Below are 24861 nucleotides of genomic sequence, written 5' to 3'. Positions count from 1 at the left end.
GCTTGGTTTTGGGATTAAGCCTTTCCCACCCTTTTTGATGTGGGGTGGTACAATCCCATCATGTCTCAGAAAGTGACTTTGTATTAGAGACTTTCCTATTTTGTATATTGGATTAAAGGTTTTGATTTCTGCTCTATAAAATGGGGGCAGATCAGGAGCTTGCTCTCAGTACTTGAGATTAGCATTAGAGAGCAGAGAAAGGCCATGTGGAGGAGGCCAGGAGAAGCAGCCAAGATGGCGGAGTGTTGAGTGAGAGGCCAGTTTGTGCAAAGTTTGTGCAGAGAGAAGGAAGGAGATGGGGAACATAGGTGAATAAGTCTGGTGAGCTATAAACCTTTGATTCTAGGAAACTCGGATAAGTCAGTAGCTTTGTGAGCACTGAATGTGAGTGGGTTTTGGAGCCCAGTGTGTGTTTTTACTTGCCCGCCAGGTGCAAGCTAGGATTAAAGATGATGGCCCATCAGTTTTTGGCTCCATTGTTTCTTTACCAACTGTCCGAATCCAATGTGAACCTGCATGGGCCAGGCTGCTGTGATAGTGGCCGTGGCTGCTGGCTTTATACCAGGATAGAATGGTAAGCCAAACTCAGTCTCTCTAAGCATTGGCACACATGTGACTGACCAGGTCGCAAGCCCATGAAGCAGCCCTACTTGAAAGCAAGAGCAGAAAGGATCAAACTGCTCTCCAGTAACTATATTTGTCTCTCAAGTTCTTGTAGATTTGTTGCTATTGTCTGCTTTTTTTCCCTTTCATATTACTTTGATTCTTTATATGTATGATTTTTTTTGACCGAATGTGAAAGATTGTAGAAATAATTTGTAACTTAGAATTATAATATCTTCCTCCAGAGAGGATCTGTGTTTTTCCGGAAGTCTGTTTGAGACAATAGAAAGCTAAGACTTCCTTAATCTATTTTTAGGGAATAAACGTTGGGCATTAATTATAGCAAAAGCTGATCTAATTCTGATTTAACATTATTCCTAGTGTGCAGTTCTTCATGGTTCCAACCTAAAGCTTGAAGTTCCTAAGAGATCTTGACTCTATTAGTCCCTGGACAGAGGCGAATTAAGGCCCCAATGTCCAGAACAATGGCTAGTCTATGGTTGACACTTAATAACTAATTGTGAAATTTGTTCAGTGAATGAGTAAACATTAGGATGAATCGTTTCTTCTCCATTGGCTTTATTTTCTCCATGTGTAAAACAACAGAGCCTGCCTGCAATCCCAACTGAAGGGTAGGTAAATATGCACATAATTAGGCAGCTGCATGAATATATGTGACCTTTCTTTCTATAGGGTTTAGAGGACTGTGATTAGGTCTCTACTGTGGTCTGGCCATGTTGGCAGAAGGCTTTCTCCTGAAGCTCAATTTTATGCAGGCTCTGAGGAGGAATCTAGCTTACATGGTTAAAGTTCAAGTACTTAAAATGACAAGACAAAAAGTTACTCTGCTGGTGACAAATAAACAGAAGCCAAGAGGCACAATAGTCAACTTGCATCAATTTATTTCCATCTGTTCCTATCTACTTAACTACCCTGAGTTTATTTAGAGACAATTACCCATGGTAACAAACAACAGCAGTTCCTTTACGGAGTTTCTAATTCTTCCTGAAAGACTCAATGAAAATTCAAAGCCAAGAGACACTGCAGGATAATTCCCAAACTAGTTATTTTTAATTACAAAATAAAATTAAATCTTCCAAAGGGAAAGCAGTAAAATGCACTCCGCTCTTTTATAAAGAAAGGCTTTACAAGGAAGCAGTGTAAATTTCTTCCAAAAGAGACTCTTTGAAGAGGAAAATTATGGATAAAGTCAACAAATCATACTTGGTTACCCCTTTAGAAATCTTAAATTTCTTCACTTTATCTGAACACCTATTCTTAGTCCTGGGAACAAATGAAAATATTAGACTTTCCCTTCATTGTTACATTAGAAATAATTCTTAATTAACTTTTTATGTTAATTTTTTTTCTTTTAACTACAGTATTTCACAAACATGTCTCCTGATATGTATAATGTCAAAAAAAAATGAAAAGGCATAAATTGTTTTCAAGTCAGAAAATGATTATAGCTACTATGAATTTTCCACCTTTGAATTACCTTTTATGTTACTTTTTCTGATACCATAAACAGTTAATTTACAAAACAATGCTCATTAAACACCTACTGCATGCCAGTTAATGTTAGATATAGTATATAAATTATTTTTTATTTCTAATGTGGTCAAAGGCATGCTCCTAACACATCTGAATGTGTTGTATACGTATATAAGGACAAACCTAATATATTAGGCAAGATCTAAACAGAAACACAGAAATCATGATAAACATTTAAAACTGATAAAATTTAACATCAAAATTGGTTACACAGGTGATAGATTCTCAGGGATGCCAAAAAAAATAAGGTAAGGCAACCAAGAAATTAACATCAGCAGAAAATACCAACTATCTGTCTAGAGAGATGAGAAGGTGATGGGCTGTATTTCTACATTAGCTGCCCCCCACAGTTGGACTGTCAAACAGGAGATGCTATCACGGAGGAGACATAGTCACTACCAAGACAACACAGGAAATGGAGAAGGAAGAGGAATACCTCAGCTTACCTGTTTGTGCTGTCTTCAGTCCTCGGCCACTGCCTTCCAATTGTCCAAGTCTATAGAGAAGCTGAAGGGAAGAAAAGCCTAGTAATAATAGGCTAGAATAATAATTCTTATGAAAAGAAAAAAGAGCATGGGACAAGGAAGAAAGTGTTTTGTAGAAGAGTGACAGACATCCCTTTGTCAAGTGATGTTAGGTAAGTGAAACAGAAAAATTTGTAAACTTATCTATTAACTCTGGACACTAAAATCCCACAACATAGGTCACTGGCATTCATCTACTTCAGATTCCTTTACTCAGTTCCTGGAAATTTATTTGATTTGGGGGTGATAAAAAAGACCAAAAAAGGATGAGAATTGATGTCCACTTTACAGATTAAGCTATACACTATTTATTAAACTAATGACATGAATATGATATGTGCACATCTCTTTTTCAGACAAATTTAAAATTATTGATATAATTTTACCACTATATTTGATCTAATAACAGCTCACCGTGTCGTGTGTATGTGTGAAACCCTTAGGCTGGTGTATAGGTATAAGGTAAAAGTGTATAACTATTTTTCTGTTCAGAGTCCTAATTGCACGGTAGCTTTCTTGAGGAAAGAAACTGTTTTATTGGTGTGAAACTAGGACCAGAATGATGCATTTTTTTAAATAAATGAATGAATGAACCACCCTGTGCTCTAGAAGGCAAGGGAGGAGTAGAAGCTAAGACTGAAAGGGTCCTAGAATGGTAGGTGAACTTTTGTTTGGGTAAAAAAAGGTTCCAGTTTCAAAAGGCTATAGCTGGTGGTACCTTTCCCCCATCAGCTACTGGGGATAGGACATTCAGAGTCCCAGCTTATTTTATTCAAATCATCCTCTTCCAGAAAGGGAGAAGGGAGAGGAATATGGAATCAATGTTTGTTGCCCTAACCTTTGTAAGATGTACTATATCCTTCATCACCTTTAACATTTCTTAACACATTTCAGATGCAGAATTCTTTTTTTTTTCTAATTTTTATTGAATTTAGAGGGAGAAGAAGGGAGAGAGAAAGAGACAGGAACACTGAGCTGTTCCTGTATGTGCCCTAACCAGGAATCGAACTGGTAACCTCTGCACTTTGAGACGATGCTCTAACCAACTGATGTATCTGACCAAGGCTGGTGCAGAATTTTTAAGCCCAAGTGGCCGATTAGAAAATTGATAATAGGAAAAATTAAGCAACTTCTTAAAGGTTACATATATAGCAAGAAACCTGTAGAGTCAGCTTTTCAACCCAGGCTTGGAGAGCTAAAAAGAAAACTCTATATAGTATCATCTGATTCTCTCCCAGGATGCTTAAAATAACTGAAGCCAGTAGAGAACTCTGCTTCATGGAGTAGTCTAGAGCTCTGTCATTGAAATGATCACCCCAGACCGTTCCCAATTGTTTGAAATGTTCGATGCAAGAGGAGCTTATATTTCACAATTAAAGAGAAAGAAAGCCTTATAAAGCAAATTAGACTATGATTCAATAAGAATTAGTGTAAATAGTTTTAAGTCAATGTACCAATGACTTCTTTCAGCTAGCGTGCAGAGAGACTAAATGCATCAGAAGTAGGAACAGGCCAGATTACCAAAGAGAGAACAGGTTGGTGAAGCAGTGATGCGGTGAGCACTAAGGACAGGTTTCAACAATTTGGCAATTTTTTCTTAATCATTCTTTCTAACCTTCAGCTGTGGGTAAGAAAAGCAAAGCTGGATTCCTGATATTTCATGTTCAAACAATTATCCCCCAATTCTTCTACTAGAGCATCTCTTATTTGCTGCTAACACTAAGTTTTGAGTTGAAATTTGTTTGAGAAAGGAGTTCTTCTGCAAAAGACACAAAATGAACGAACATCACAAATCTAGAATGTTATTAATAGCTGGAGAAAAACTACTGACATAAGGGTTGGGAGATCTGATTTTCTTCTAGTTCTGTCTCCTTGAAGAGGGTGGGGAAATTGTTTAAACCACTGACCCTCTTTTCTTTATGTTAGTGTCGCCGGGATCTCACTAATTAGTTTTTCCAGCTCCTACATTTTGCGGATCCTTCATGGGGTGATGCATTTTCCAGATTCTTATTAGTCCTCCTTTTTATTGTCATCTCTTAAGAAAGTGTAAAATTGTGGTGCCTGTATTATTGGTGGATGATTGGGCATGATGAGCTATGATTCGTTGTAGGTTAGCAGCATTTTGAGGTGTGATTGTAGAATGATATAAGTGCATGCTATTTCTGAATTTTAGTTCTAATTCAGTTGAGTTAGCATGAGGAGAACTTGTACCTAAAGTTCCTTCTTATAAAACTTACAGAGGTGACCATAGAACTTGTTAAAATTATCTGGGATCAGGATATCACTATCAGATTCTTGTAATAAGGACCTACATAATTTCTTCATTTCCTGGAAGTCTTGGAACTGGGAGAATTGCCCTGCTTCTCCAGGATGGAGGGGGAAATCTCCAGGGATGGGACCCAGGGCAGCAAAGGAGCGGGTGCTGGGTACCTGTTTGAGCAGAGATACATCTATCCCACCCAGCAGACACTAGTCTCTTTGTCTATATACCAACTTTACAATAGCTTCTCTGTGCCCAGGAATATTTGGCTAGCCTAATGAATATTCATTTTATTCTAAGAATTTTATTTAGTTTGAACTTTCTTGATACTGACCTGCATAGATACTAATTAATGTCTCTGCATTCATAGATATTATTTTATTGTGGGAAAAACAGTAAACAAATACTTCCTTACTACATATTGTAATATCAGGTATTGGCAATGCTCCGAAGAAAAACAAGGTGGGTAAGGTAACAGAGAAAGAGGATTGGGGGTTAAAATCATGCAATGTGGCATTAGGAGTCCCTTTTGCCAAGGTAACATTTCAGCAGAAATCTGAGAAATTGAAAAAGCAATGATACAAATATTTGAAAAAAATAAAAATTAAGATACTCTTTACTATTCATATTTTAACCCTGTGATTGATCATTCTGTTTCCCACACCTAGCATATCCTCTCCTTTCACAAATGTTGCTTTGAAGGCACTGTTTATACTATATCTTGTTTTTTAGTACCATCTTGAAAACAAGCTCCAGAACTTCATCTTAAAACCGAAACTCATTACCCATTAAACAATAACTCCTTATAGTCCCTTCCCCTCAGCCTTGGGAACCACCATTCTACTTTCTGTTTCTGTGAACTTGACTACTCTAGATACTTCATGTAAGTAAAAAGCATACAGTATTTTTCTATGACTGGCTTATTTCACTTAGCATAATGTTCTCAAGTTTAATCCATGCTCTAGCATTTATAAAAATGTTCTTTCATTTTATAGCTGAATAGTATTTCATTATGTGGAATAATATTTTATTTTGTTTATCCACTCATGAAGCAGTTTTATTTTATTTATTTATTTTTTGTGACACAGAGAGAGAGACAGAGAGAGGGACAAACAGGAACAGACAGGAAGGAGAAAGATGAGAAGCATCAATGCTTTATTGTGGCTCCTTAGTCACCTTAGTTATTCATTGATTGCTTTCTCATATGTGCCATGACCAGGGGCTGCAGCAGAGTGAGTGACCCCTTGCTCAAGCCAGCAATGTTGGGCTCAAGCCAGCATGATCCCACGTACAAACTGGTTACCTTGGGGTTTCGAACTTGCGTCCTCCGAGTTCCAGTCCAATGCTCCATCCACTGTGCCACCGCCTGGTCAGGCTAAAGCAGTTTTATTAAAGTATAATTGATATAAAATGAACTGCACATGTTTAAATGTACAATTTTTAAGGTTAGACATCTGAATACATCCATGAAACTACCACTACCGTTGAGATTGTGAATATATCCATCACTTGTAAAAGTACTTCATCTACTTATAATCTCCCCTTCTGTTCTTCTCTCCTGTCTGCAGGCAACAACTGATATGTTGTCTGACACTACAGATATTTGCATTTTTGTCACTGAACATAATTATTTTGAAATTTGTCTGTCATTGCTTATATAGACAGTTCATCCTTTTTACCATTGATTAGTATTTCATAGTTCAATATACATTTTGTGTACGTATTCACCTGTGATAGATATTTGCGTTGTTTCTAGTTTTTGTAAATTACAAATATGTGAGTATTACAACTTCAATAATAAATGTATGAATTTTGTGAACATTAATGTTTGTCTTTGTATGCATATATTTTCATTCTCTTGGAAAAGTACCTAAGAGCAGAATGGCTAGAGACCATATACTAAATGTATGTCCAACTTTTTAGGAAACTGTCGAACTGTTTTCCAAAGTGTTTTTCAAAGTGGTGAACCACTTTACATTTCTATATATAATATTTCCAGTTTCTCCATATTCTTGCCAATACTTGCAATAACAGTTTTTTAATTGTAGCCGTTCTAATAGGTGTACAGTGGTATCTCATTGTGGTTTTGTTTTTCCTTAATGACTAATTAAGACGAGAAAAAGAAAAGGTGATTATCTTTTTATGTGCATATTGCAATCCAGTATCTTCTTTGGTGAAATGTCTGTTCAAATCTTTGGTTCATTTTTGTTGTTGTTGTTTAGTTTTTATTTCATAATTATAAAGTTAACTCTGAAATCAGCCAGACTTGAAAAGGGACAAGGAAAATATGGAACCCAATAAACTGCAACAAAAGCACAAAGATTATAGGATATTCTGAACAGATGGGGGTGACAAGTGTGATTTCCTGAGCTATATAAGAAATGGTCTAGTGGTTAAGATAAAATACAAGTCAAATTTGTGTTGTCCACACAAATTGATTACAGCAATGGTAATCTTCTTGCTGGTCCTGCCGTTCCTGTCCCCTAAGTGCTCCATGGCTTCCATAATGACCATGCCCTCTTTCACCTTTCCAAAGACCACATGCTTGCCATCCAACCACTCAGTCTTGGCAGTGCAGATGAAAAACTGGGAACCATTGTGTTGGATCCAGTATTTGCCATCAATGAGATACCAAGATCTATATGCTTCAAGATAACATTCTCATCATCAAATTTCTCCCCATAGATCAACCTGCTTTTGTGCCATTATGATGTGTGAAGTTACCACTCGAGCACCTAAATCCTGGAATAATTTTGTGAAAGCAGGAAACTTTATAACCAAATCTTTTAGCCCAAGTGCTCAGAGCACAGAAGTTTTCTGCTGCCTTTGGAATTTTGTCTACAAACAATTCAAAGGAGGCATAGCCCAAAGGCTTGCCACTAATGATTGTGTCATAGGACACTGTAGGGTAGACCATGGCTGGGCATGGGCAGCTCGGGGAGATGGCATCTGCAAAACCTGGTTCAATTTTTGATGAGTTGCTTTCTTGTTATTAGTGTGCTACTTTTTAAAATGTATTCTAGAAACAAGTTCTTTAGCCAATATAGGATTCATAATTTTTTGTGTGTGGTTGTTCTATGGCTTATGTTTTTCATTTTGTTTTTTCAGAATGCAGGTTTTTGTTGTTTGTTTTTTGGATAAAGTCTAATTTATGTATTTTTTCTTCTGTAGATGATGCTTTTGATGTCATTTCTAAGAAATCTTTGCCTAATCCAAGTTCATAAAAGGTTTTCTTTTATGCTTTCTTCTAGACATTTTATAGTTTTAGACTTTACATTTAGGTTTATAATCTATTTTGAGGTTTTTTGCTTTTTTTTTTATGTGAGAGGAGGGGACACAGTGAGACAGATTTCTGCATGTGCCCCAGCAGGGATCTGCCTGGAAATCCCTTCTGGGACCCAGGCTGAATCTCAACCAGTATATTTTTAGCATCTGAGGCTGACACACCAACAAGCTATCCTCAGTACCCTGTCTATGCCTGAACCAGCTGAATCACTGGCTGTGGGAGGGGAAGAGGAAGAGAAGAAGGAGGGGGAGAGGAGAAAAGCAGGTGGTTGCTTCTCCTATGTGCCCTGACCTGGAATCAAATTATGACATCCATATACCAGGCTGATGCTCTATCCTCTGAGCCACTGGCCAGGGCCCATTTTGAGGTTTTTATGTATAGAAATAAATTAAAGTTTTTTCTTTTGTTTTGTTTTGGTATAAGCATGTCAAATTAACCAAGCACCATTTGTTGAAAAGCTATTCTTTCTTCACTGAGTTGATCTTGCCTTTTGTCAAAAATCAGTTATATATATATGTGTGTGTCTATCTCTGGACTCTGTTTCTATTTATCATTCTCTTCACCTGCTCGCATGCCAATTTCACACTGTCTTGGTTACTGTACCATGAAGAAGTCTTAACATCACAAAGTTTTTTAAAAGTTATTTTAATTATTTTTCACCTTTTGCATTTCCATATGAATTTTATAATTAGCTTATCAATTTTTTCAAAAATGCTATTGGGATTTTGGATGGGATTGTGTTAATATATAGGCCAATTTTTTGAGAATTGGTGTTATAAAAATATTTTTTTATGATACATGAACATAATGTATGTCTCTTGTTGTTTTAAAGATCTTTTCTAATTTTATCAGCAATATATTGTAGTTTTTAGTGTGAAGGTCTTGAACATATTTTATTATATTTATACTTAACTATGTCATAGTTTTTAATGCTCTTTTAAATATGTTTAAATTAAATTTTTCAATTTATTTTGCCAATACATAGAAAAACACTGATTTTTGTATGGCAGTCTATCAAATCCTTCTGATAAATCTTATGGTGACACACACCATAAGGCTCAATCCTCTTACTGAACCACAGAACCCTAATTAAACACTGAAGTGATTGTCTTGACTGAGAGATCCATTTGTTGAGTGTTAAGGCTGCGGCTCATCCTGATCTTGTGAACTTTCTGTGGCAGAAGATTATGACTCCTGTTATTAAATCAAACTTTCAGCCACCAGCCAAAGGATGATAAGAAAGTGGGAATTTAGACGTCTTGTTTTGTTTCCTTCTTGGGAGAAAAGAGATTTACTAGAGATATTTTGAGAATATTCTGCAAACATTTTTTTTCCCTATAGATTCATAATGATGCCAGAATGGACAAGTGAAGAAGAAGCATCTCTGTCCACTGCACCCTTTTCTAGATAAAACACCCCCATACAGCCTGTCACAATCATACGTAGGGGACACAGTGAAAACAGAAGTAGGAGAATCTTCCCTCATCTCCTCATCTTTTTTGAACCACTGGCATAGTAGCTGGGTGAGGGTGCAGAACGGAGAAGGCAAGATGGGCGGGCACTCAGCATGGTGTACTGGCACAGGCAGCGGATCTGAATTTGTTTTGGATGTATCCTGCTCTTGACGCATGGTCCTAAATAAGATATTCAAACCTCATAGGGCCTCAGTTTTTTGTTTTGTTTTGGTTGTAGAAAAGAGAGATAATAAAGTGCTTTTGCTGCAGTAATTTTTAAAAAAAGAATAATGAAATCTTATCAGTTGCACAAACATAGATGAACATAGAGGGTATCGTACTAAGTAAAATAAGTCAGACAGAAAAAGACAAATAACACATGATTTCACTTATATGTGGAATCTAAGAAACAAAACAAAGGAACAATCAAAATATAAACAAATTCACAGACACAGAGAACTAACTGAGCATTGCCAGATGGGATTGGAGTTGGGGGACTCAGGTTAAAAAGTGAAGGGATTAAGAAGTACAAATTGGCAGTTAAAAGCCATATGAGGATGTAAATTACAGCACAGGGAATATATTCAATAATATTGTAATAACTCTGTATGGTGCCAGGTAGGTACTAAAACTTAGGAGGGGGGGAGTGACTTATCAAATTATATAAATGTTTAACCAGTATGCTGTATAACTGAAACTAATATGATATTGAATACTAGCTATAGTTGAACATTTTTTAAAGGTTTATTTTATTGATTTTTTAGAGAGAGAAAGGGGAAGAGAGAGAGACAGACAGACAGAAACATCAATCTGCTCCTGTATGTGTCCTGACCAGGGAACAAGTGTCATCCTCTCAACCAATGGAGCTATCTGGCTAGGGCTGTAGATGAATTTTTTTAAAAAATGTTTTACCTAGACAAGATCCTTGTGCAGCCACACCCTGTTTTACTGAACTTTATTGTGCTCCACAGATGTTGCATCTTTGACTGAATTGAAGCCAAGACCCTCCACTGGGAAAAGATTACAACACACTTGATGGCAAGACTGGCTTTATTGTGGAAGTCTGGAACTGAACCACAATATAGGTATGCCTGCATACATAATGTTGTTGGATACCAGAGGGAGGTAGAAAGTTTTAAAAATTTACCAAGTCATATAATGATTGCTTTTTTCATGATATTAATTCATACTGATACAAAAACAAACAAACAAAAAACCATGCAGGTAGAAATAAAAGAGAATGTTCATTGGGTAGTCATGTGGAATGTGGAAACTTTCCTTCAGATCTTCCCCCAACCCAACCCTATCACTGATGACCAATTAGGGTCACTCTTGCTGGCTGAGATTGGGAGGAATTTTGGGGTTTCACTGAGAAGCTGGGCTTTGGGCCCACTTGGAAAGTTGGGCAACATGATGGTAGGGCTGCTGCCCAATAACCTGAGCCCATATGTCAGGGTTCTCATCCTCCAGTGGGAGACATTGGTGTGTCCTCCTTTCATTGGCTTCTTCATAGATCTCAAATTGATAGGCTTATTCGGTTTGTTCAAAGTTAACTTCACCTAAGACACAAAGTGCAGTGGGCAAAGGCACTGGCCGCAGATTGAGGAGAAATGCCAACCATTGACAAGTTGAGCACTGCAAAGAGGAGTGTGCAGAAATGGAGTCATTTTTAGACGATGCCAAGTGTGAGCGTCATTAAATATAGCCAATCTTAGCATTGCCTACAGAAAGGGGACCACAACTTACTGGATGCTGATGCAGGAAATGATGTCCCTGGATCACAAACTGAAGGAAGAGACAACCAAATGCTCAAGGCAAGAGAAAGAGACAGCAGAGATGCTAAAGACACTTAAGTCCCTAGAAGAGTTTGTGAAAATCTCCGTTTCCCAAGCTGCTTTTTCAAACCTTTCAGGAGGCCAAGGGCCAAGCACTCATGGCCCCTCTTCAGGAATAAACCTGGGTCTTAAAGCAATGATGTTCTCTCTTCCTCAATGACGTCTCCCCAGCTGACAGCTATGTTCCACCTCCAACTCTACTGAGAGATCCCTAAGGGAAGTGGATGCAGGGGAGCCCCTCCCTGGGTTGGAGTTTCTCTTGCTCCACACACTGCACACAGCAATCAGCTCTGATGAGCTCTCCAACTGTAAAGACCTTGAGGCTTCCTTGAACATATCAAGATATGAGGTCTTCTCTATGGTCACAGGATGTCTAGATTCTCTCTCAGCAGCAATGAAATAAATGCTGTACTTAAGAGACGTGTCTTTAACTCAAACTGAATCTTCAGCAACCTACATTTCTCAGTGTTCTGTGTGCATTATATATACATATATATAATGCACACAGAACATATACATATATTATATATATATGTGTATATATATAATATATATTATATATATGTATATATAAATTTTCTAAGTCAGCGATTTTCAACCTTTGTGCTGTGGGACACTGAAATGCTGCAATAATTTTTAAAACATGCAATGCTTAACTATTTAGTCAGGAGCATTGACCTCTTTTCCCTTAGATTGTAAAATAAAACATATATCATATTTTTTAACACCAAGATAATACATATTTTGCATGATTCAATGAGATCAGGTATATAAAGCATCTCTTATATCTGTTAGTGTCCGATACATGGTGATTTTAAATGATAGCCATTATTGTGTTATAATATCTTAATGCTTTTTTTTTTACTACTTATATTCTCCAATTAGGAGGAGAGACCGCCTGACCAGGTGGTGGCACAGTAGATAGAGCATCAGATTTAGACACAGAGGACCCAGGTTGGAAACTCCGAGGTCGCCAGCTTGAGTGCAGGCTCATCTGGTTTGACCAAGGCTCACCAGCTTGAGCCCAAGGTTGCTGGCTTGAGCAGAGGTCACTCGGTCTGCTGTAGCCCCCTAGTCAAGGCACATATGAGAAAGCAGTCATTGAACAACTAAGGTGCTGCAACGAAGAATTGATACTTCTCATCTCTCTCCCTTCCTGTCTGCCTGTCCCTATCTGTCCCTCACTTTGTCTCGCTCTGTCTTATTTTGTCTCTGTCATAAAAAAAAAAGGAAAGAGGAGAGATCATCTTTTCTTTCACCCTCAACAATTTACTCTAAATGTGAGCATTTGAATGTTAAGTAAAAAATTGACATCATGTTTAGAAGCCTTGAATCAGGCTCAATCATCCCATCCCCCTTAAGGAAGCTTCTCATTTTGAATATGAATGTATATACTGATATCTGCTATAATTCTGTTCTTTGACATTCTTAGACTGTTCAATTTTAATTTTCTGCCATTTTTATATTCTTTGCCATTTATGAGTATCTATCTTTAGATACCTACTTTTTTATTGAATGTATTGAGGTGACACTGGTTAATAAAATTATACAGGCTAGCTATCTACTTTTAGTGAGCTATTTTTCATAATATACATAAGGTTATGAATATTTAGCATTTATCAGTATGTTTTCATATTGTAATAAAAGTCAACTTTTTATTTAATTAAGCTTATATTCATAATGAGAGGTCATGTTACAAAAAAGCTTTCATGGTTTTTCTTAAACTTTTGTTTAAAATAGGTTAATACATTTTTGCACTTTTAGCAGTAGAAATGGAATTAACACAGCTCTTTCATACAAATTTTGCAGAAAGCATCTCAGTAAAACATGAAATGTAGCTTAATCCCATATCTTGGGAAGAATGTTAGAATTACTGAACAGGTTACAGAGTTGCTATGAATGTAGAGAGAGAGAAGACAAATTGTTTCAGATTGTCTAAATTTGGAATTAAAAAGAGTCAACAGGAATCAAGTTGAATGGCCACAGCCATTGAACCAGGGGCTACCTACGTGTATACTGAATGAGAATAAAAGTGCCACTAATTCATGGGTTCTTGCAGCTTCACTCACTAACAGTTACAAGGATTTGCATGGTTATTGCTGAAACCCTGCCCTGGGATATTGATTCAGGGTGTCTGCAGACTTTCTAAAAGGCTTACTAAATTCCCAGCAAGTACATTGAAGTTCATTAAATCTATTCATTTTAGCCTAACTTTTCCCAGACATTCCCCTGTCCACCATCTCAAAGACCTAGGAATACACCGGCTTCTGCTGCTCAGGCTCATTTCATAACAATCTATCTCCATCAAAAGTCTAGCCAGAGAGATTACAAAGGAGAGGAAATATTTAGTCAATTTCTTTCAAGTCTGCTGCCTAATTTCTTGCTGACTGAATGGCTCTGAGTGTGTGGCATGTGGATTAATGTAAAGGGACAAAGCAGGCGTTCCAACCCCATCATGTATTCATAAACTCTGAGAGCAGAGGTTTTTTTTTATTATAGTTTCAGAGACACCCATGGGTTGCTTTCAAATATTATTCCTGGCATGGCCCCAGCATGGCCAATTAGGTTCTAATCTCTAAGGATATGTTCTGGGCACTGGGATTAAGTTCCCAAAACAATTCCAATTTGCAACAAGGGTTGAGAACAACAGCTGGAGTTTTCTAAGTCGATTTAGAAACCTCACAAAGCACCTTAGAGATCGTCTGATTTAATATATGAAACAGATCAAAGTAGTTCTGGTTACCACAGAGAGAAGCATTTCAGACTTCTGCCCTCTTGCCATCCTACAAGAATGGGTCAAGAAAGAAAACAACTATTTAGGTTACAGAGTGAAAATAATGATTGAATTTCATGTTTATTACCAAAGTGAGAATAAAAAATCAGAGAATTTAGTGACTGACGTAAGTAACATTATATGTAATGCTCAATGATCTGAAAGCATTGAGCTCAAGTAATGTGTAAATCAGCACTTTGTGTGCCATTTTTATCATATTTGTAAAAACATACTGTGGTTAGAGTTAGTGATTATTTCAAAGGCCATTTGTACCCACAAATGACCTCTCTCACCTTGTAGGTGACAAGCTGGAAGAAGTCAATGACTCTGATCTCTATGGAAGGAAGGATGAGAGGCCCATCCTGAGGGAGAACAAATGAGATGATGGAGCGAAATATCAATTAAGACGGCTGCCGGTGGTTCTGTGATGAGCAAAAAAATATTATTTTTTTTACTTCGCCTCTATTCATATTTTTACATGTAATTCTGTCCTTTGATTGCAATAACAAGTTGTGGATAAACATTATTAGAAATCAATACTAAAGAAGTGACTAATAAAAAAGGGTAAGACATTAAGGATGATTACCATTATCACAGCAGGAAGGGGAGACAGAAGACAATGTTGTTTTTCTCTTTTTCTGAGTCTCAGATGCTGCATGTACCTCACCTACATGTTCTAGTATAATCCTAGAATATTCTCTTTATTTCATTGTACTTTTGAGCTGCTTTCCAATGATCAAAACCTGATGAAGGGCAGGTGCTGCTCTGTGTCCTGGGTTATTGAACATAAATGTTTATATATAGTATATATTTTGGGGTGGTATTCTGTGCCACTTATTATTTCTGAAGTTGTTTCCCCAAACCTTTCATTTCTTTCCAGAACAGCCAGAACTGAATCCTTTGTGAGGGGAGAAATATAATCAGATTTTATGTCTTGGAAATACTGTCTGTATTAGGACTGATTGGGTCAGGGGAGGGCGGAAATTATAGAAACCTGTGGAAATTGGAGATAGACATAGACAAGTCTGTAAGGCTCTGTAATAATTTAATCTCAAACTTGGGGGTGCAGTCTTATTTTGAAATACCTATGTTTTGCATTAACCCAGGGGTAGTCAACCTTTTTATACCTACCAGCCACTTTTGTATCTCTGTTAGTAGTAAAATTTTCTAACTGCCCACCAGTTCCACAGTTATGGTGATTTATAAAGTAGGGATATAACTTTACTTTATAAAATTTATAAAGCAGAGTTACAGCAAGTTAAAGCATATAATAATAATTACTTACCAAGTACTTTATGTTGGATTTTTGCTAAGTTTGGCAGAATAAATCTTTATAAAACAATTTACTATAGTTAAATCTATCTTTTCATTTATACTTTGGTTGTTCTGTTACCGCCCACCATGAAAGCTGGAATGCCCACTAGTGGTCGGTAGAAACCAGGTTGACTACCACTGCATTAACCAAAGAGAAACTTATGTCAGTGGATAACAAAAGTTGCACACAAGAATGCTCATGGCAGTGATATTTATATAGCAAGATCAGATTCAGAAGAAGGATAGGGAACATATATCATATATAAATATATACATTAAAATATATACAAAACTAAACAATATGTATTTACATTTGTATTACACTGCCACAAATAACAACGGCCAATAACCATCTGGAAAGAAGTTATACTTCATCGAAATTTTAAAAATGAAAATTAAACATAGAGCAATGTGTTCGTTTTCTTTGCTTATTGAATTGGGGAAAATTTTGCACATTTTTAAAGTATAACTTTTCATGAGACAATTTGAAAATATATATATTGAAGCCATTTTTATGAATTCTTTAAAACAAATTTTTATAAAACTTTGTGAGACAATAGTCAGAGATGATCATAAAGCTATTTTTGAAAGAACAATTTTATTTATAAAAATAAAAAATTAGAAATAAAATATATTAATGTACCAGGGTTGTCATACAAAAACATCACAGATTGGGTGGCTTACAAAACCAAAATTTATTTTCTCATAATGGTGGAAGCTAGAAGTTAAGGTCACTTGGTTTCTCCTGAGGCCTAGCTTGCTGACTTGCAGATTGGCTTATGCTGCCTTCTCACGGTGTCTTCACGTGCTCAGCCCTCGGTCTGTGTTGTATGTCCACTCTCCACTTCTTAAAAGAACATTAGTCATATTGAATCAGAATCTACACTAAGTATCTTCTTTTAATTTAGTTATATTTTTAAAGGCCATATCCCCAAATACAGTCATGTTCTGAAGTATTGAGAACTAAGAATTCAAAATATGAATTTGGAGAGGAGAGAATTCAGTCCATAAATTAAATTATTAAATAAATTAAATACTAAATAATTAGATTATTATAAAATCTAATGTAATATAGTTAATAAAGAAATATTAGCCATTAGAAGTTACCTCAATACATGCAACAATGCACATGATATATTAGGTTAAAAAATTGGTTTATGGCCCTGGCCTGTTGGCTCAGCGGTAGAGCGTCGGCCTGGCGTGAGGGGGACCCGCGTTCGATTCCCGGCCAGGGCACATGAGAGAGGCGCCCATTTGCTTCTCCACCCCCCTCCCCTCCTTCCTCTCTGTCTCTCTCTTCCCCTCCTGCAGCCACGGCTCCATTGGAGCAAAGATGGCCAGGGCGCTGGGGATGGCTCCTTGGCCTGTGCCCCAGGTGCTAGAGTGGCAGAGCGACGCCCTGGAGGGGCAGAGCATTGGCCTCTGGTGGGCAGAGCATCGCCCCTGGTGGGCGTGCCGGGTGGATCCTGGTCGGGCACATGCGGGAGTCTGTCTGACTGTCTCTCCCCGTTTCCAGCTTCAGAAAAATACAAAAAAAAAATGGTTTATAAAATATGAACATATATTCCAGCTTTGCTTAAAAAAATCGAGGTGGAACAAAAGAATTAGTAGTTATCTCTAAGTTGAAGCATCTTGGTTATTTTTTCATGAGTATACTTAAGGTTATATATGATAAGTATTTCATAATCAAAAGAGTTTTTAATTTACTGCATAGAGAAGATTACATATGAAGAGCAAGAATTAATATATTAAGAGCAGCATGCCTAGATTGTTTGTTTGTTTGTTTATTTATTTAAGAGACAGGAAGTGAGATAAAGAGACAAACTCCCACATGCACCCTTTCTGGAATTCACCGAGTAACCCCCATCTAGGGCCAATGCTCAAATCAACAGAGCTATCCCTAGCACCCAGGGCTGACACTTGGACCAAATGAGCCACTGGCTGTGAGAGGGGAAGAAGGAGGGGGAGATAAATGGAGAAGTGAATGGTCACTTCTCATGTGTGATCTGAGCAGGGATCAAACCCGAGATGTCTGCATGCTGGGCTGATGCTCTATCCATTGAGCCAACTGGCCAAGGCCAAACCAACATTTATTGATTGCCTATTGTATGCCTGGCTACCTCTCCCAGAAAGAGGGAGGATTCTGAGGTTACATAATTAATTTTTTATGTAAAATATTTATACATTTATATAATTGTGGCCTAGAATTATAAATCTGTGATTCTGAATAAAACTTATACTTCAGAACTTTTAGGGCAAAGTCCTCTAATTCTACCATAAACCTAAAATACAGTAGATAGCCATGCAAGGGGAGACAAAAAAACCAAAAAGGTCATAACAACTTTCTTGAAACATTTGAAAGAGTATCACATAGAAGAGTATGTAATTTGCAGGCTCATTTTAGAGCAGCGGTTCTCAACCTGTGGGTCGCGACCTCAGCGGGGGTCGAACGACCAAAACACAGGGGTTGCCTAAAGTCATCAGAAATACATATTTTATTTAAAAAATATAAAAAACCTAAGAAATTAATATTATTAAAGTATCATCTGTATTCTTGAGAGGTAGAGAGTTTAATGATAGTATTAAAAATTAGTTTACATTAGCACTATTTAATAAAATTTTTAGTGATGATAGTGATGCTCTATTTCTCTGCTATCCCACTTGGAAGCCACTCACCACATAAAGCAGCTTATAAGCACTTGAAATATGGCAATTGCTATTGAAGAATTGAGCAGTTATTTTTATTTAACTGTCATTAATTTAAATTTAAACATCCACATGTTGCTAGTGATAACCAATTGAACCGCACAGGTCTAGCAGAATTTTTGGCAGAGATACAACTGACTTGAACGGTCTTGAGTAACACAGTTGGAGTATATGACTTCTAACCAAAGACTGTACGATTCTTTGAACTTAAAGTTATGAGACAGTCCTTTTTTCTGTGGGGCACAAGAGAAAAAAAATATATCCTCGTTCGAAAACACAAATGAGCATGCCTTGGATTGTCTATATTACTTTGAAGACAGATTCACCAGATGTGAAGGAGTGATAGAGAGCAGACCCTTCAATCTAACATGAAAATCCAGGAGCGACTGAATGTTTGTTATCATTCAGGTGAGGAAAAACATGTTTGAAACACAACAAGGGGTAGCTACTACAATTATCATTAGTATAAATAAATTTATAACTTGAAAACTGAGACCCAGACAGCTGGAGTGACACAACCTTATCTACGACGCTCTTCCATAAATTTTTAGACAGCCGGAGTCGAAGAGCAGCTTCTGAAACAATGCTGGTTTTAAAAATGATGAATATGGCCCTGGCCGGTTGGCTCAGCGGTGGAGCGTCAGCCTGGCGTGCGGGGGACCTGGGTTCGATTCCCGGCCAGGGCACATGAGAGAGGCTCCCATTTGCTTCTCCACCCCCACCCCTCCTTCCTCTCTGTCTCTCTCTTCCCCTCCTGCAGCCAGGGCTCCATTGGAGTAGAGATGGCCCGGGTGCTGGGGATGGCTCCTTGGCTTCTGCCCCAGGCGCTAGAGTGGCTCTGGACACCCCGGAGGGGCAGAGCATCGCCCCCTGGTGGGTGTGCCGGTCGGTCCCGGTCGGGCGCATGCGGGAGTCTGTCTGTCTCTCCCCGATTCCAGCTTCAGAGAAATGCAAAAAAAAAAAAAAAAAAAGATGAATGTTAGAGTGGACACTGCAGCTCTGGTCAGCTTTAGTGCGCTCTCCTCTATACACCGTGCCTCCTGAAAACACATATCAACCAAGAAGACCCTGTAAACAACCAAGGATATTAACATAACTGAGGAATGCCAAAGAACTGAAGTGTATTAGCTGTGTGTTCTAGAGCTCTGGTTGGAGAGTTCAATTTAGTTCAGAGAAAATGTGCAAAATATGTTTCTTGTAAAAGCATAAGCAATATTTGAAGGTTTACTTCTTAAATTATTTATGTAACTGAAAAAGCAGTGACCTATGTCTTTGACAGATATCTTATCTATAATAAGCAGGGCTTTGAAGAAAGAACTGCAACTTTGAAACTAGTTGTCTGGGTTATAACAAGAATTAATGTCAGGAAAGTCAATTAAGAAGTGACCTCCAACAACAAGCCTTTGTCATGTAAGTTTAGTCCACATTCTTTGTCAGCCTCCATGTTAGTAACACTTGCCCTTTTGCTTTTCACTGAAAGGTTATCGGGAAAAGTTAAGCTTCCTATGTGTTCACTCACTGTTGAAGGCTGCTATTCTTAACATTGCATCAAAGAGGTTATCAAAGGGGGGGGGAATATTGGGAAAGGCATGATGAACTTCTCTGATCTATAAACTACATTGAACAAACTGACCTGTGGGGGCACAGTGAATGAAAGGTCGACCTGAAATGCTGAGGTCATTGGTTCGAAAACGTGGGCTTGCCCTACAAGGCACATATGGGAGTTGATGCTCCCTGCTCCTGCCTCTTCCCTCTCGATCTCCCTCTCTTTCTCTCTCTTCCCCTCCTCTCTCTAAAATGAAATTTAAAAAAGTTATAATAAAAAATAAATAAATTACATTGAACAGACCAAATTGTCACTTGCCATTTAGCTGTATAATTAAAAATGCTTTTCTTTCAACTTAATCTAAATAGTGTACCTCATCATGATAAAAAAAAACAAAACAGCAGTATATTACCTTCACCAATGTGTGGCTGTGTTTATTTCTATACTTTAGTGTGTAAAGATAGAATTTTCTATTTTTCTAAGCTTTTTTTTTTTTTAAACTGGATTCTTTTTTTTTTTTTATTTTTTTATTTTTTATTCATTTTTAGAGAGGAGAGAGAGAGAGAGACAGAGAGAGAGAAGGGGGAGGAGCTGGAAGCATCAACTCCCACATGCGCCTTGACCAGGCAAGCCCAGAGCTTCGAACCGGCAACCTCAGCACTTCCAGGTCGACGCTTTATCCACTGCACCACCACAGGTCAGGCTTTCTAAGCTTTTTTAATAGTTCTTAATCAAAGGTATCTCAAAGAGCCTATCAAAATAAACTGCTATTGCTTAAAAATGTGTGATAAATAAAAGTAGTTGGTGTTATAATGTAGGTAGGAAGATCACTAGTAGACACAGGAGAGGAAAACACATTTTATTTTGAGGGCTATGCTTCAGAACCATGAATAAGAATTATAAAAGTATAGTCATTTCTTACATGAAAAATTACTTCTGATTGGATGTTTAACATTACAGAGAGAGGAACTACTAGTAAAATAAATTAAATCTTGTGATATAGTCATACCAAGGCCCACTTTAGGGAAACCCTTTTGTCTGATTTCCCTGGGTAAACAGTGTATACAATCTGCTTCAATATATTTTATAAAGACAATGGAACCATACATGCATATATGAATATCTCAATACCCTTATGAAAAAAAGTATATACATTTTTGCCAGTGTTATTATTATCATGATTATAGTAAATGAAGGAAAGTCATTGTGTTGCTATATACATGCTTTGCTATAAATGGAATTTTAGATTAAAAAAGTTAACCAAAATCCTGGTTAGGTAATAGCATCAATATTATTTGATTTTACAGGTATGACATTCTAAAATTCTAAATTCCTAGAATGAGGAACATGCAGCTTCAAAGAATAATCTCAACCAAAGATGGTGGGTTGGTATTTTACAAAAATATGTAATGTTCCTGAAAGCTGCTCTGTTAAGAATTATTTAGAGTGATAAATGTATTTGATAATATGTCTTCCTATTTTGAGCTTTAATTTGTATAGCAGTGTGGAGAAATGACAGTGAGACCCAGGATGTGGGCTCTGGTCAACAAGAAGAACTTCAGAGGCAGTCCAGCTCCCACTCCTCGCTGGGCCACCTAACTCAGCTCCAGCTCCCATGCCTTTCGGGGTTGCCTGACTCAGCAACTGCTATGTAAGCCATGATATTTCTCTGTTCCTTGCACTGATTCAATGTTGGCACTACGCCACCATTGTCCCTAAGCACTATATCAACTGCTCCAGAACTGCTAAGATAGGAATAAAACATTGCAGCATATCTCATATTCCTCTGGCTCCTTATATTTTTTTCACCTTGGGAATCTCACTACCTAAGCCATCCCTTGCAGAGTAAATGGGTTCTGACAAGCAGTGACTGTAATTTCATAAAATGCCCTCTTTGTGTTAATATACACGTTACATTAAAACACATCATTGTGGAGATATATTTTTATATTTATTTTTAAATATGTCTATTGTTTAGTAAAGTAATGTAGTAAATGGAAAGGGTATCCTATATAATTTGATGATAAAATTGATTCCTTTCTTATTACTGAAATTTGCTAGATGTTAGAATGAGGTGGCTATGAAAATTGCAAGAATAAATTACAAAAGAAATTCAATATTTTCTTTTTAATCATTAAATAGATGCTACTGCCTGCAGTTGCTTTGTTGTTGCTTGGCTCTTCTAGAATGCTAGTATACTCTATAGGCTGGTTCATAATTTTGACCCTGCTTTTTAATAAGTTTTACTTCCAGTTGGCTTTTTTAAAAAAGTCATACACAGGCCCTGGCCAGTTGGCTCAGTGGTAGAGCGTCGGCCTGGCGTGCGGGGGACCTGGGTTCGATTCCCGGCCAGGGCACATGGGAGAAGCGCCCATTTGCTTCTCCACCCCTCCTCCTTCCTCTCTGTCTCTCTCTTCCCCTACCGCAGCCAAGGCTCCATTGGAGCAAAGATGGCCCGGGCGTTGGGGATGGCTCCTTGGCCTCTGCCCCAGTCACTGGAGTGGCTCTGGTCGCAGCAGAGCAACGCCCCAGAGGGCCAGAGCATCGCCCCTGGTGGGCGTGCTGGGTGGATCCCGGTTGGGCGCATGCGGGAATCTGTCTGACCGTCTCTCCCCGTTTCCAGCTTCAGAAAAATACAAAAAAAAAAAAAAAAAAGAAAAGTCATACACATATTGTCTTGGCATCAAGCGGAAAGTACTGGCTCATCAAAAGAACCCTGATCCTTTTAATGAGGTTTTCCATCAGAGAGGCATTTGAATATTGCTCGATATCCTTTTGTCTCATATTTTGCTTCAAATTTGTATTAAAGGAGAGTTTTAAGAAAGATCCTGGCAAAGCAATAATATTTACTTTATGTATAAACTTTTGCAACACATCAAACTCAAGAAAAATCTCATGTTTGTTAATAATAGCTAACTGGACCTCCATAAATGTCAAGTGTGTGTCCCTTTAATTCAGCAGTCTCAACATAAATGGAGTGATTATCAACATCTCATTCTTAGATGAGAAAGGGATGATTGTAAGCAGTAGGGAGAGTGGTTTCTGAATTATGTGCTCTGGTTAGAAGGAGAGAGGGGAGATGCTGTTTAAAATTATTTGTTATTCAGGCACTGTAGAAAATACACTTGCCTAGCCTCAGGGTTTTAAAGGTGTCTAGAGCTGCCGGCAGGCATGTTGTCAGAGAGAATGTAAAACACTGTAGAAGAATGAAAAATGTTCTGTGCCCAATCTACTGTGATTTTTCTCTTTTCTATTATTTTTCTTTTTGATGGTCTTAAATTGGTCAAGAAACAAAGAGGTAAGCGGATGCTCTATTGCTGGAATGCTAGTGATGAAGAAAAGTATTACTTTGATCTCTTCTTAGTCATACAGTAATGAAAACATTAGAATAGCCATGATCCTTCTCTCTCTCTTAATCTGTAATAAAATTTGGTATGCTTGAGTTAGCCCAGACTGTTAAGAGCAGCACATCTTTAAAAAGAAGGAAATGTCCCACAAACAGTGAAAGTGCATAGTTGACCTTAAGTAAAAGAGTTCTTATCTTTATCACCAGATAATTCTCCTACCAACACCCAAAGAACTAAGAATTATTTCTTCTTTAGATGTGATTGTTACTACTATAATAAAAACAACAACCACTAACACTACTACTGCTACTTCTGACAATAGCTGCTGTGGTGGTTAGTTTTATGTGTCAAGTTGACAGGGCCAAGGGATGCCCAGATAGCTGATTAAACATTGTTTCTGGATGTATCTGCGAGGGTGTCCCTGGAAGAGATTAGAGTTGAACTGATGGGATGAGTAAATAGATGACCCTTCCTAATGTGGATTGGTATTATCCAAGCCACTGGGGGCCTGGATAAAACAAAAAGGCAGATAAAGATTGATTTCTCTATCTGACTTACTGCTTGAGCTAGAAAATTGATCTTCTGCCCCTGGTATTCTTGGTTCTCAGGCCTTCGAATTATACCATTAGCTTTTCTGGGTTGCCGGCTTGTAATACATATATCCTATTGGCTTTGTCTTTCTGGAGACCCTGACTGATACAGCTGCCATTTTTAAAATAAATACTCTGTTAGGATCTGTATGACATTCATTACATGTACCATTATTAATTCTCATTACAACTCGCATATACTGGTCACCCTATATGTAGGTGTGGAAACAGGTTCAGAAAGGTTAAGCATATACACAGTAAGTAACTGGTGGATCCAGGCTCTGTACGTGACAATGTAGTTCAAAAGAATAATTGTTTTTATTATTTAGTCAGTTAATATGTAAAAGGTATATACCAGCATGAGGAATTTCAGACTGTAAATCACATGCACAGAGCACTTTATCTGACTGTTTCTCGTCTGAGACTTGTGCCTCCATAGGCCACCCTGGCCACCCAGCTTGGGGATTATCAGGCATGGATTCGTGTGACCACTTCAATCTTACATTCTTGCTATTTTTTTCACTTCTTTTTAGTTCCATTTTTTCTCAAATTTCTCTTTATAATTAAGACCTTCGTTTTGCCATTTATTGTCTAGGAACAATAACACACTAGCTCTTATTTCAATATTCTTTAATGTCAATTTATTTATTATTTAAAAATTTAATGAAGTCTTATTACATGTTCAGGAAAGCAATACAAACATAAATTGGTCTTTGCCATTAGGAAACTTGTAGTCTAATGAGGCTTAAATACAGAAAAGCAGTTAAATATAATTCAGTGTAATATGTAGAATTTTATGTGATAGATACATAATAGTAAATTCTTAAAATAGATTGGAATCATCTTACCCTGGAAGAAACAGGAACTCAACTGAATGTTGAATATCAAAAAAATGAGTTAAACAAGCAAAGAAAAATGGTGCATTTTCAAAAACAGAAAATAGAATGTATCATATAAAGGCAGAGTTAAAAGAAAATGGCAATTAATTCTGAGCAATTGGGAATTAGGTTTGGGAGAGAGGTGGACTGTGGGAGCTCTGACTGCATTACTCAGAGAGCAAACCAGGAAG

At 37.5% G+C, this 24861-nt stretch overlaps 1 pseudogene; it reads right to left on the bottom strand.

The window, feature by feature from the left end:
- Window positions 1-7311: 7311 nt before the first annotated feature.
- Window positions 7312-7864, bottom strand: LOC136311677 (peptidyl-prolyl cis-trans isomerase A pseudogene; annotated as a pseudogene).
- Between the last annotated feature and the right edge of the window lie 16997 nt (window positions 7865-24861).

Source organism: Saccopteryx bilineata, chromosome 8, assembly GCF_036850765.1.
Source record: "Saccopteryx bilineata isolate mSacBil1 chromosome 8, mSacBil1_pri_phased_curated, whole genome shotgun sequence".
Taxonomy (NCBI): domain Eukaryota; kingdom Metazoa; phylum Chordata; class Mammalia; order Chiroptera; family Emballonuridae; genus Saccopteryx; species Saccopteryx bilineata.
This window is presented reverse-complemented; position numbering and strand designations above follow the sequence as displayed.